Source organism: Pipistrellus hanaki (assembly GCF_964339955.1).
Source record: "Pipistrellus hanaki genome assembly, chromosome: 3".
NCBI lineage: Eukaryota > Metazoa > Chordata > Mammalia > Chiroptera > Vespertilionidae > Pipistrellus > Pipistrellus hanaki.
This window is the reverse complement of record NC_140505.1, coordinates 79,658,763-79,673,903: the sequence shown is the minus strand read 5'-3', so window position 1 is coordinate 79,673,903 and position 15,141 is coordinate 79,658,763.

Here is a 15,141-nt window from a genome sequence, read left to right as displayed (position 1 = left end):
TGGGGTCAGGGGACCTGAGGCCAGGCCCAGGGGACCTGAGGTTCATCCCCCATCTTGCCCAGTAGGGCTTGACCAGGGACCTGAGGCTGTGCCCCCGCTTGGCAGGACTTGACAGGGAATCTGAGGCTGTGCCAAGTTGGGGCACCTGTGGCTTCACCCCCTGCCCTGCAGGGCTTGACAGGGGTGGAGCCGGCAAGGTCTGGGTTGCATGACATCAAGGTGCACACGGGCGAGCGGGGACTTGATTTGGGTCCCTTGGCACACCCAGACTCTTACAAGAGGAAGATTTTCATATACATTTTACTAATTTTTTTCATCTTTGACACTTCTATTATAGAGAAAGGGCAAATAGCAGTATTAAAATCTTTTCTCTAATTCCCTTTTAATGTGCACAAATTTTGTGCACCGGGTCACTAGTATAAATATATGTGTGTGTGTGTTTAAAAATTAATGCAATCCAGCAACCCAGATGCAAACTACATGATTCATCTTTTTCTTAGTTGAAATATATAATAAAAGTAGCTAAGCTCTTGTTGTTCACAGAAATGGGGTATAGCAAGCCCACCACTGGTGAATCCCTCACACAGAAAGGAAGTCCCCAATAGCACTGTAAATCTCATCTTCAGTGACAACTTTACAGTTTTGAATAGTTATTTGATTAAAATCCACCTCCCCCACTGGACTTAGAATTCCAGAAGAGCAAAGCCTACCTACATGTTTGATCATTCCAGTAAGATCTGGAGCAAAGTATTCTGGACAAATATAAAGTGCTTAGTAAATTGTTTTGACTTATTATAAAGAGAGAAAGGAAAAAGCAAGAAAACCTAATGAGGTCATGGGAACGACTAAACAACTGCAACATTTGCCAGTAAAGCTCTTAGTTACTTCCCTACTTCTCTGTCCCCAATAGCCACCATCCAAAATGAAATAATATAAAAACTGGAATCCAACTTTTCTTCACTTTTCCTCAAATTCATTCTTACATAAAGTCCTTTTCACTAAGACTACTTCCTTCTAGACTTTTTACCTAATTAGAGCCACGGACACTTAGGCATTAATTAACACTTGGCTGGGTGCAGTCAGGAGGTGTCTGAATCCATAAAGAGGTTTTTATTCTCCAGAATGAAACCCCACTTGGCAAATTCATAACTCAGGGAGGACTTTGTGGGTCATCAACCTTCTAACAGCCCTTGGGCTCTATTTCTCAGCAAGACCTGCTATAATATTCTTAAAGGAGAAAGAGAGAGATCATCAGAGATGGAAATAAAGAGACTCCACAGTGCTTACTACTCAATCTCCCACCATCAACCAACCCATCTTCTCCAGGCTTCCTCATCTCTGAATGAGTATACGCAGACTCTCAGAGTATGCAGTCATTGATGACTAGGAACACGTTGCAGATTAGACCCTTTACTGGAAATAAGAAAGCTTTGGGAGGCTCAGCTGGGTTTGTCAATTATACAATTCATTCAGGGCAGGCAAAGAATTAGGCCAAGAGGACAGTATAGAAAAATGATGGTGTTTTACTGTATCTGAGATTTATTAAGGAAGAATGGATTAGTATAAGGTTTTTAACTAGTAAAACATTTTTGCTTGTTTTTAAGAATTGCACGATAAGAATAAATTCTACCATAAAGTGAAATAAATGAAGATTTTCAAATCATCAAATAATGACTAATATCCCCTGCACTTTCAAAGTGTGTTAGGTATTGATACCATCAGGAATTTATATTCAAGAGAAGTGAGTTGTCTAAATTTTTATGAATCCCATCTTGCTCTCAATTAGCAAAACACAAAACAACCTCAAAACATTCACTGTTAGAAAATAGTTTTTACAACTAGAAGGGGTGCTGACATTACCACAAAAAAATCTGGTTTTCTATCTGGGTCAACCATGAGATAGTGGTGTGACTTTGGCCAAGTCTGTCATTCCTCCAATGGAGACTAACAGCAGCCACCTCAAAAGGACGTTATTAGGATTAAACAAGGATGGTTCCTGCAGTTCTTGATACACTTATTAATGTCTGCATCCAGATCTGAGCAGTTATAAAGCCATATAACCTTACATTTATCAATAGATACTCCATTCATATAGACCTTGAATTTAGATAGTTCCCTTTTCTCGAACGCAAATTCCAGTAACCTTCTCGCTTGCAGCAACATCTCATGTCACTTCATACCATGCCTGAAAAATAGCAAAGGCACCTATTATTGCCCCTATTTTAAAGTTAAGAAAGTGAGGCTCAGACAAGTTAAATGAATTGTGCACCCTTATCACCACAGCTAGAAAGCAAATATCCCAGGAGTTCTGAGTGTTCTGAATACTTTATTCTTTCTAAATGCACAGTTTCTAGACAAATGAATTTGAAATACCCATGAGATTGACACTATCAACTAAATAGCTAACTTTAGAAAAGGCTCTTAAAACAGGTGTTCAATAGGTCATCAAGAAATAGAAACCCTGCAATTTATAGTAAAGGAAATATATATATATATATTGGAGTTGGAAAGCTAACCAACTCAGGAAAGAGCAATTGATAATAAGATAATGAGTTAAGATTAGGCAGCAGTAGATGGAACTTCTAGAAAGAGAAATTACTTAATTTATAAGGCTTTTATAAACACATATGTGCCCCCCAAAAAGACAAAGGTTTTTCAATGCAGTTGAGGTGGGCTATAAAATAACATTTTTCTGATTAACACCATACTTGATACAGTGAAGCAAGATGAGGCCAAATACATAATTCCTTATTAGCAATTTCAAAATCCAAAATGCTCTAGAAAACAAAAGTTTTTTCCTAAGTTTGGTATCAAAAACTAAATTGGTTAACTAGCATGACATTATCTCATGTAGTTGAGTATTCAGACGTTCCACATCGGAAATATTATGCTCGACTAGAGAGTGCTGTCTCAGCTTATATCTGAAATACCATGTAACATAGCCACCATATCATCTAATATCTGAAAACTTTTGAATTCTTAACTATATTTGGCTCTCAATGTTTCAGATAAGAACTTTCAGACCTGTATGTATTACCATCTCCATTTTAAAACTAGAAAGTTACTCAGTCTTAAATTAAGTTTCATTTTGTGTTGTTTCTAATACTAATCTTAAGATAAGGATACTAAAAAATTAGTAGAGTTCTACTAAGCAAAGAATCCATATGGGTATCATTTTAGAAACTACTTTTGTACATGGAAAAAAACAACAACACTAAATATCTATAAAACTAAGAGAAATTAGTTCAAAGAGGAATTAAATCATATACAGATTTCCCAATGTTACATTTTAATAACTAGAACATGACTAATCATGTCTTTTATCAAACTGTATTCTTAAAACCATTGAGTTAGATGTAAGAGGAAGGTTTTAGCCAAGTCATCTGAGTGGTGTTCATAAAAATATCTCAAACTGTTTGCCTATATTTTCATATCTACCTTGATATGTGTCCTGGGACTAGCCAAGGATTCTAGACTTCTCCTCTCTGGGATAGCTGCCTAGAGCTGTTTTGAGAGGAAAATAGAAGTTACATCCTGTGAACAGCGGTATAAAAAGATCAAACAAACCCACAAAATTCCTCTGATTGAGGAAGATACTTTTAAAAGAATTATGAGGCCTCTTAGAAGGGCTTAGATGGCTTTGAGTCTCTATACCTCTGAATCATTTTGGGTTGTCACAAGGAGGTGGGGGAGGAGCAGACAACCAATGGTTTGCTGAAGGTCATCTGCTTCAGATCTAATTATTGGCTTCAAGCTTAGACGTGAGGAACAAATCCCAAAAAGTGCCACATTGAAAGAAAGAGGTCTATGTGCAACTTGGAGCAGAGTGGAGGGGAGGGGGCGTTAGTCAGGGAAGACTGGAGAGCTAAGGAAGAGATAGAGAAAACATTACAACCTAAACCAGATTCACCAAAGTTTCCTTTCAAAGCTAAAGATGAATCCTGCAAGGAACTTCTCCTGCTCCTCCACCGGCCAGTAACCGACCTGCCCTGAGACAACCAACATGGATGATTCTCTGGCCTGGAACATCTGTCCTTCATCATTTTACTCCACTCATTCTTCAAGTCTCAGCCTATAGTCCCTTCCTGCAGATAGCTAGCCTCAGCATACTCCAAATCCTCCTGCACTGTATTAGGTCTCCTACAGATATCCACTGCTCCTAGGATTCCCCATGAGAGCATTCACTTTACTATTATAATTGTGTTTCCTCTGCCATCCTAAAAGATAGGACCTCCTGGAGGGTAGGGGTTATATTTATCTTGATCACCATTTTATTTCCAGCATCAAAGTGCCTAACTCACAGTATTTGTTTCTCAAATATCTATTAAGTAAATGAGTGAACAAATTAATAAATTGGCTCTTGATTGCTTGGGATTCATGGTGTATTTAAAAAAGCTCCAAACAGGCAAAAGCAGACCCTGTTGGAGTCTTTTAGGAACTAGTGAGACAGATTGTACTGTATAACTGGCCTTAAATTATGACTAGAACTTAAAGATAAAGAGTTCTTCTCCCTTGTAAATGAAGGGGGAAAACATGGAGTGGCAGCAGGAATATGCTTGGTGTGTTCTGGAGCAGAGAAGAACATACCAGTAACTTGCCTGAAGCAGAGGGTCTGTGTATGGGAGAAAATGTTTAAATTAAAGTAAGGACCAGTCACAGAGCATGGTAGTACCAAGCTAAAGTGTTTGAACTTTGCCCCGGAAGTGTATGTGGCCTGGAAATAAAACCTACAATTGAGCTATAGGAGAACTAATGGAAAGAATGGAGGCCAGTTAGGAGTTGGTTTGGTCATAAGGCAATGAAATCATCAATGTCTGGACTGAAAAGGTAAGAATGAAAATGAAATGAGAGAAAATATTAAAAGATTAATTAGATATAGCTAAAAAAAAAAATAGCAAGGTCTAATTAATAAGTTAATCTAAGAAGTTAGTTTAGCCTATTGGTTGAACCTTGCCCTTCAAACCAGGAGGTTATGGTTCCATTCTAGGTCAGGGCTAGGCCTGGGTTGCAGGCTCCATCCCTAGTAGGAGGTATGCAGAATCCATGATTCTTATCATTGATGTTTCATCTCTCTTTCACTATCCCTTCCTCTCTGAAATCAATAAAAAATATATATTTTTAAAAAGTTAGCTTAAACAAAGTTAAAAAGAATAATAATAATTACAGCTATCAATTGCTGAGTGTGTGTCACATTCGAAAGGCCCTATATTTAATTTAATTTACACAATACCTTTTTAAAATTTTATCTTTATTGTTGAAAGTATTACAGATGTTCCCTCTTGTTCCCCATTGACCTCTTCTAGCCCACACCTACCCCTGCCCCAGGCCTTCACCATCCCATTGTGTGTGTCCATGGGTTATATATATATGCATATAAGTTCTTTAGTAATCTCTTCTCGCCCATTCCCCCCCTCCCCTACCTTTTCTCTGAGATTTGACAGACTGTTGCATGATTCTATGTCTCTGTATCTGTTTTCTTCATCAGTTTATTTTGTTCATTAGATTTCACATATGAGTGAGATCGTATGATATTTGTCTTTCTCTGTCTGGCTTATTTCCCTTAGCATAAGACTCTCCAGGTACCTTCATGCTGTCTCCAAGGGTAAAAGAGCCTTCCTTTTTACTGCTGCATAGTATTCCATGGTGTAAATGTACCATAGATTTTTTATCCACTCATCTACTGATGGGCACTTGGGCTGTTTTCAGATCTTAGCTATTATAAATTTCATTGCTATGAACATAGAGGTGCATATGTTCTTTCTGATTGGTGCTTCTGGTTTCTTAGGATATATCCCCAGAGGTGGGATCACTGGGTCAAATGGGAGTTCATTTTTAATTTTTTTTTAATATATTTTACTGATTTTTTACAGAGAGGAAGAGAGAGGGATAGAGAGTTAGAAACATCAATGAGAAACATGAGATAGAAACATCGATCAGCTACCTCTTGCACACCCCCTATTGGGGACATGTCCGCAACCAAGGTACATGCCTTTGGAACCCGGGATCCTTCAGTCCACAGGCCGACGCTCTATCCACTGAGCCAAACCGGTTTTGGCCATTTTTAATTTTTTAAGGAAACTCCACACTGTTTTCCATAGTGGCTGCACCAGTCTGCATTCCCACCAGCAGTACACTAGGATTTCATTTTCTCCACGTCCTTATCATTTGTAGATTTGTTGATAGCAGCCATTCTAACAGGTGTGAGGTGATACGTAATTATCATTTAATTTTCATCTGTCTGATGATTAGTGATGTTGAGCATTTTCTCATATGTCCCTTAGCCATCTGTATGTGCACTTTAGAAAAGTGTCTACTTAAGTCCATTGCCCATTTTTATTTATTGGATCATTTGTCTTCCTTTTGTTAAGTTGTATGAGTTCCTTATACATTTTGGATATTAACCCTTTATCAGATGTATCATTGGCAAATATGTTCCCCCATACAGTGGTTCTCTTTTACATTTTGTTGGTGACTTATTTTTTAGTGAAGTAGCTTTTTATTTTTATTTTGATATAGTCCCATTTGCCTATTTTTCCTTTGTTTCTCCTGCCCTAGGAGATTGATCAGCAAACATATTGCTGTGAGAGACGTCTGAAATGTTGCTGCCTATGGTTTCTTCTAAGATTTTTATGGTTTCATGACTTACATTTAAGTCTTTTATCCATTTGGAGTTTATTCTTGTGTATGGTGTAAATTGGTGGTCTAGTTTCATTTTTTGCATGTATCTATCCAATTTTCTGAACACCATTTATTGAACAGACTTTTATTCCATTGTGTGCTCTTGCCCACTTTGTCAAATATTAATTGAGTATAATTACTTGGGCTAATTTATGGGATCTTGGATTTGTTCCATTGATATATATGCCTGTTTCTGTGCCAGTATTAGGCTGTTTTGAGTACAGTGATCTTGTAGTATAACTGGATATCTGGTATTGTGATTCCTCAAACTTAGTTCTTTGTTCTCAAAATTGCTGTGGCTATTTGAAGTCTTTTTTCATTCCATGTAAATTTTTGAGTATTTGTTCTAGATCTGTGAAATAGCCTTGTTATTTTTTAAAAAATGTGTTTTCATTGATTTCATAGAGGAAGGGAGAGGGAGAAAGAGAAATACCAATGAATGAAGAGAATCATCCATCTGCTGCCTCCTACATGCCCCCAAATGGGAATTGAACCAGGATATCCTGGTTCATAGATTAATGCTTAACAACTGATCCACATTGGCCAGGCACCATTGGTATTTTAATAGGGATTACATTGAATCTATAGATTGCTTTAGGTGATATGGACATTTTAATGAAGTTGAATCTACAAATCCATAAAAATAGATTCTTCTACTTATTTATATCTCTTTCTGTTTCTTCTATCAATGTCCTGTAGTTTTCTGATTATAGGTCTTTTACCTTCTTGGTTAAATTTATTCCTAAATATCTTAATTTTTTTTGTTACAATGGTTAATGGGATTGTTTGTTTAGTTTCTATTTCTGAGATTTCATTATTGGTGTATAAAAATGCCATTTATTGCTGGGTGTTAATTTTGTATCCTGATACATTGCCAAATTCATTTATTAAACCTAGTAGTTTTCTGGTAGTCTTTAGGATTTTCAATGCACAGTATCATGTCATTTGCAAATAACAGCAGTATTGCAGGAAGCCACCCACTGTTGATACTATCATGAGAGTGCACCAAGGAACATGGAAGGCCAATAGACCTTGGGCATTAGCAGAGCTGACGCTAAGCACCTCATCTGTTGAGACAGTGATGGCTCAAGGCAAAGTCCCTAACCTGATCATCCTTTTACTGTTTACCAAGCTTTATCTTTGATAGGCCTGTATGCATTGCCAAAGGGAAAATGTGTATTCAAGTAAATAAAAAGCGGACTGGTCAGAGGTCAGTGTGCTCTTCACGAAAGAGACACCACCTGGTCCCCACCCCTTAATAATTCATAGTTCTTGTCAAGTGTTTTCATTTGTGCGTTGGCCCCTCCTCAGATCCTGAACCCAGCCATGCAGGTTGCAGCACAGTATTACTTCCTCTTTTCCAATTTTGATGCCTTTTGTTTCTTCTTCCTGTCTGATCGCTAAGGCTAGGACTTCTAGTACTATGTTGAATAAGAGTGGTGAAAGCAGACATCCCCGTCTTGTTCCTGTCCTTAGGAGAAATGGTTTTAGTTTTTGCCCACTGAGTATGATGTTGGTTGTAGGTTTGTCATGTATAGACTTTATTATGTTGAGGTGTGATCTTAGAAATAAACTATTTATAACCAATTACACTAATGAATCTGAAAAGAATTATTCTAAGTGAAAGAAAGCAGAGTTAAAAATAGTACATACTGGGTGTTTGGATTTATATAGATCTTTAGAAAGTGAAAATTAATATGTAGTGATATAAAAATGACCACTGTTTACCAAGAGAATGAGGGGAATAAAGGAGAGATCAGAAAAGGGAAGAAAACTTTTGAGCCTAGTAGATTTATTATCTTGTGATTACAGTTTTAGCAGTTATATAGACATGTTAAAACATCAAATTGTACACTATACATATGTGCAGTTTACTTTATTTAATTTTACCTCAATAAAGCTGTTAAAAAGAAATTATTTCCTGTCCAAAAAAAAAAAATTATTTATAGATTCAGCAAAATACCATCAAAACTACTTCACCAACTAAAGTACCCAGATAAGTAAGAGGTATCATCTAGTAATGTTGTAAGATTCCAGTTTTATAGGTAAAATGAAAATGGTAACACAACTCACTGAAGAATAATTTCTTCCTTAAATATCTAACAATTCATTGGGCCTGGTTTTTTTCTTTTTTGAAAGGTGATTATTTGTTGATTCAATTTCTATAACAGATATCAGACTCTTCAGTTAACTATTTCTCCTTTTGTGAGTCTGGATAGTTTGTGCCTTACAAAAATTGGTTTATTTCCTCTGAGCTATCAAATTGCAGGCACATTTTTAATAAAATTCCTTTATTGTTTTTTAATGTCCATAAGATGATATATATAAAAATATTTTTCATTCAAAGAATCTTTTAGGTCTTCTATATTATTTTCAAATGTTTCCTATAGGGTTATACAACCTGAATGTATATTAAAATAATACCCCTTTGAATTCTGAATAAAGCTCATTTATTTGTCTATTTTGTTACAATTTCCAAGGTCATTCCCAGAAGATGGTTAGAAGGAATCTAAAAATATTAATTTTGGCCTAAAAGAGGAATATGTCAGCCTTTTAATTCCAATTTAAAATTGTTGACTAGTCACCCTAACCGGTTTTGCTCAGTGGATAGAGCGTTGGCCTGCGAACTCAAGGGTCCTAGGTTCGATTCCGGTCAAGGGCATGTCCCTTGGTTGTGGGCACATTCCCAGTAGGGAGTGTGCAAGAGGCAGCTGAATCAATGTTTCTAACTCTCTATCCCTCTTCTTTCTTCTCTATAAAAAATCAATAAAATATATTTTAAAAAATAAAAATAGATAAAATTGTTGAGTAGTTGATTAAGACTTGTGATTTTTAAATATAAATATTACTATAATAACATATACTCTTAGACTATGTAAGAATAACGATCAGCATATTTATGTTTATTTGGCAGGTTTATAAACATTATTTAAATCTTCAGGAAAGTCTAAAGTCAGAAAATTTAAGTACTTTTAAAAAATCAAAATATTTATTTTTAAAAATAAGTTAAATATAGAGGAGAGTACTTAAATGGCCATCTTAAGAATAACTTAAAATTTATTGACATACATATATTATTTGGGGCTTTTAAAATAGAACTTGCTTGAGGTTTAAAATAGAACCTCAACCACTTCAGCCACTTAACAGAACAATAAGATCTGTAAGCTAAGTTTAAAATTTAAAGAACTAGGTTTTCAACTTTAACTTTAAACTTTTAACAATATATTAAAAAACAGAAGTAAATCCCTTGAACTGGCTTTTGTTGGGAAAAAAAAGCCACATTTGGGACCATCAAAAACTTAGAATTCATGGTTTAAGCATTTGTGGGTGAGAGAACTTGCAAGCAGAGAAGGCAGGCAGGCAGTACAGAGGGTGCGAGTTTAGAAGTCCTTGGTAGGAGGGGTTCTTGACAAAGTGCCAACTTCGAAGATAACCTATAAGCAAGGGTTGCAGTGCCTTGATGTTCAAAAAGGCAAACTAACACCATACTGAGCACTTTTACGCCTCAAAGGATGAAAATAAATGAGGAAGAAGTTCTCATCCTTTGAGGTGTAACTGGTTGTGAAGAGATTAGCCCAGTTTCTTGGATATTTTATTTTAAAATGTCTGCAGGAATACTCTGCTTCTTAGCACTTGAAGCTGAAGGTATGCCCTTTCAGCAAGATCAGAAACTTATTTGGGACTTTTAAAATAGAACTTATTTGGGGGTTTTAAAATAGAACCTCACACACTTGAGCAACTTAACAGAACATTAACCAGTGGCTCCAGGCGTGTCTAGCAATCACAGTGGCCAGCCTGGATGATACGGCAGGTGCCAGCAGGCACGAAGCTCAACCACAGACGCATTCCCCACCCAGCAAAACCAGCGTCTTCCCTTTGCAGGCCTGGTGTGAACACATATTTATCAAGTACTTTGACCATTTGTACAAGCTACATTATTCTGATCCCAGAGAATTCTTTATAAACAAAGTGACTACATTTACTAGTGATAAATAAAATGCACACGGAAGAGAACTAACATTTGTCAAATATGTATTATATGCCAGGTATTACAGGATTTATTTCAGTTAAAACTCCCAACAATCCTTCAAGGTACATATTATTATCCCTATTTAGCCGGGGATTGGAAACTGCAGCTTAGCAAGTTTTAATAATTTATCCAAGGTCATGAGGCAGGAAATGGCAGTGCCAAGATTTGAACTTTCTTAGCTCTTGCTTTTAATTCAACACTGTCCAATAGAAATATAAAGCAAGCCACAAATATGAGCCACATATATAATTTTAAGTTTTCTTGTAGCCACATTTTAAAAGTAAGAAGACAAAACAGATTAAATCAATGTTAACATTTCATTTATCCCAATACAGCCAAAATATAATTTTAGCTTGTAAATCAATATAAAAATTATTATTTAGATAGCTTACATTCCTTTTTTCATACTTAGTCTCCAAAATCCAGCGTGCCACAAGTGCTCAACAGCCCAAGTGGCCACTGGCTACCATATTGCACGACAGAAGCTCCAACCTCTGGGTCGCCCTCCCAGGCATGTTGCACGGGCCTGGATTAGAACCAGACTACTAAACCTGCAACAAAACTGGAAAGATAACTGTTACAGGTTAAAAGTCAAATTGCTAGAAAACCGTACATTTTCTCATCAAAAGACAAATGAAAGGAAGTGATTTATCAGTTACATTCTTCTCCACAACAATCATAAATGCACCGAGTATGCTGAGCTCTGTACCTCAAAGGGACAGGAAATAAATTATCTAAAACTCATAAATTCAGAAAGTGCAGACTGCCAGAGACTGTAGTAAACCCATGGGTCCTGTCGGGATCCTTGTAGGCTGACCTGTTTTAATTGATTTTAACAGGATCCCCCACAAATACAGTCCTACATGAATTTTATCCATCCCCCCACCCCACCATCCAATCTAACAAAATTCCCTCAGGAGGCTTAGTTTGGGTTAAGGAATTTCCTTTATTTATTTTCCATTTCCTTCTTGTTGTAACCGTATTTTTATCTATCCTGCTTTTCCCCTTCTTAACTCTTTTCTAGTTGGTTTCCCAGATTCACAAACCGGTACTACTTTGTTTTGTGCTGTGTTTTAACATTAACTGCATTACTTTGCTGCTGCTTTTCATTGATGGCCTGCCGTGCAGCTCATGTTCCCTCCTGCCTGGAGGAAAAAGAGAAAACCTTCCCAGCACCATCACAAGGGAGGCTAAAAGGGGTCTGGATCCAGGGCAAGGGGAGAAAACCACCCCTTTCCTTTTTCCCAGCTCCAGTTCCACCGTTATTTCCCCACTCCTCAGCCTTACCACCAGCCTGCATTGTCCTCTGTTTGACGAGAGTTGAGCCAGTTAAAATAAACTTGATTGAAGACAACAGCACAGCAAAAAGGACGCCACAGGGACAAGCAGGGTGTCCAGGCGCAGGCAGCCAGGGCAGCCCTTCTCTGTCTTAAGAAGGTGAAAAGAGACTGGTTTCTAGGCAGATCAGCTGGCACTTTTAAACACTTACTAGCTGGGTCATCTCCTTCATCTTAATTTCTTCTAGTATCTGTTACTCAACAGATCCCCCTCATGGACAGGGCTGCACCCCAGGAATAACTGTGATATCAGTTTTCTCTCTTGTGGCCAACATGGCTCCGCATGCTCAGATGTTAAATCCTTGTCCTGGGGGACCAGACACTCTCATACTTGGGATGGACACTACGGCAATGTGTCTGGCATTTCTGATGCATCACTGGAAACATGGCAAAATGTCAGCAAAGGGATTGTAGGCGGGAGCTCAGTTCGTGCCCAGCTGTCTCGCGGCAGGATTATCCTGCTTCTCAGGAAGGAGAGCATTGTATTTTCATCAGTTACAGTCCACCTCTCTAAAGTTTAACTGTCACTGCCTCAAATTCCTCCATAGTTTTAGCGTTAGTGACTTTCTTTGGCGACTGTTGCCTCTGTGATGTCTTTCCTCACAGGGATGCCCTCCTGCTGTAAAGGAAGAGGGAGAAGAAAAATGCTGTTGACTAGTAACTTACCTTCCTCAGCAATAGCTCTGGCCAGGTTCTCTTTATGCCGGTCGTGCCCGTAAGCCCTTAAACCCCTCAAGAATTATAAATCAAGATTACTGTCAAGATTGTTTATACTGCATTGCCATTTAAATCCTTCTCTATACAAATTAAAGTAGAATTACAGCACTATTATAACATTTCCAACATTAATTTAACATTTCCCCTGAAGGGCTGATTGGTTGGTACCTCAGGTGAAAACCCAGTGCTGTAACTCAGTTGCTGCAAGAGTGTGCCATGGTTTTTCCATTTTGATGATCTAAGGATATTGCACAACTTCATCATATGGGTCAGTTGAAAATCTCAGAAATTCTTTAGCTATGAACATTAAAAGTTATAGCAACAAGATGAATAATTATTTACAATTATGATTTCAGTAAAGATGGTGACTATCAAAGTTAAAAAATAATAATGTAATTTGATAACCTCAATAACCAGATACACTAGCCTTTTTTATGTACTTTTTTATATATTATTTTTAATTTTAATAGGCTGTTTTCAATTTTATATTCCTCAAGTGAGGAACCCATTAACTCAAGTCAGGCAAAATTTTCTACATGTTAGCAAGTTTTTGCATAGCTCTACTTGTGTTTGTTTTGTTTTGTTTTTTGTTTTTGGGGGGTTTTTTTTTGGTGTGTGCGTGTGCATGTGCATGTGTGTTTCCAAATTCAAATTCCCATAGTTCTAGAACACTATCCTATCTTCAATGTGCTCAATTTTTAGCAGGATTGAGCATAGGTAATCCCTCCTTTCTTTCTGAAGCACTTTTCTCTCTTGGCCTCTCTGACTATACTATTTAATAAAGAGGTAATATGCAACCATCACTCCAACACACAAGATGGCCATCCTCATGTAGTCAAAGATGGCCACCCCATGTGGACACAAGATGGCTGCCACAAGATGGCCAGGATGGGAGGGCAGTTGGGAAGGACCAGGTCTGAAAGGGAGGGCAGTTAGGGGCAATCATGCCTGAAAGGGAGGGCAGTTGGAGGGGAGCCAGGCCTGCAGGGGAGGGCAGTTATGGGGGACCAGGCTTGTAGGGGAGTACAATTAGGGGTGACCAGGCTGGCAAGGGAGGGCAGTTAGAAGTGATTGGGCCAGCAGGGGAGGGCAGTTGGCTGTGACCAGGCTGGCAGGGGAGGACAGTTAAGGGCAATCAGATCGGCAGGGGAGGGCAATTAGGGGTGACCAGGTTGGCAGGGTAGGGCAACTAGGGTCGACTAGCCTGGCAAGGGAGGGAAGTTGGGGTGACTGAGCCAGCAGGGGAGGGCGGTTGGATGCAACCAGGCATGCAAGGAAGGACAGTTAGGGGTGACCAGGCTGGCAGGGAAGGGCAGTTAGGGGTGACCAGGCCAGCAGGGGAGGACAGTTAGGGGTGACCAGGCCAGCAGGGGAGGACAGTTAGGGGTGACCAGGCTGGCAGGGAAGGGCAGTTAGGGGCAATCTGGCTTGCAGGGGGGCAGTTAGACATTGATCAGGCTGGCAGGGAAGTGGTTAGGGGGTGATCAGGCTGGCAGGCAAAGTGGTTAGGGGCAATCAGGCAGGCAGGCAGGTGAGTGATTGGAAACCAGCAGTTCTGGATTGTGAGGGATGTCTGAGTGTCCATTTAGGCCCAATCCTGGATTGGGACTAAATGGGCAGTCAGACATCCTTCAAGGGGTCCCAGAATGGAGAGGGTGCAGGCTTGGCTGAAGGACACCCCCCTCCCATGCACGGATTTTGCCTCTAGTACTAGTACAATCTCCTAGATTTCTTTCAACTCATAAGCAGCACCTTCTCAGCCTTCTTTGCTGGCTCCACCTCGTTTTTCTACTTTGGAACTGCTGGTGCTACTCAGGACTCATTCCTAAATTTGTCTCTTTCTCATATTTTCCTTAAGTAAATATGTCCACTTCTGAAAGTATAGAGGCTATTTCCTACTTGAAATCCAATACTATGTCTCTGACTTAGACTTCTCTGTCTCAATCTCTGCATTGGATGTATTACTGAGAGCTTAAACTTAATATGAAAGATATATAAAGAACTAAAATTCAAGTGTTCAGAGAATAGAATCTCAGAGAGCAACATAGTTCTATTTAACTTTTGCTGCAATTTTTCTCTAGTAGTTTTTTGTTGTTGATGATGGGATAATTGAAATACTATAAACTGCACACATATAAAGTGTATAATTGCATTAGATTTAACAAATACATATATACTTGTGAAACAGTAATTGCCACAAAAATAAATATGTTTTGCCATGTCCTTTATAAATCTCTCCCTCCCTTTACCCCTATTTTCTAGGCAACCATTTATCTACTTTCTGTCACTACAGAATAGTTTGTATTTTCAAGAATTCATATAAATTGACTTATATAGTATCTATTCTTTTGTGCCTGGGTTCTTTCACTCATCATAATA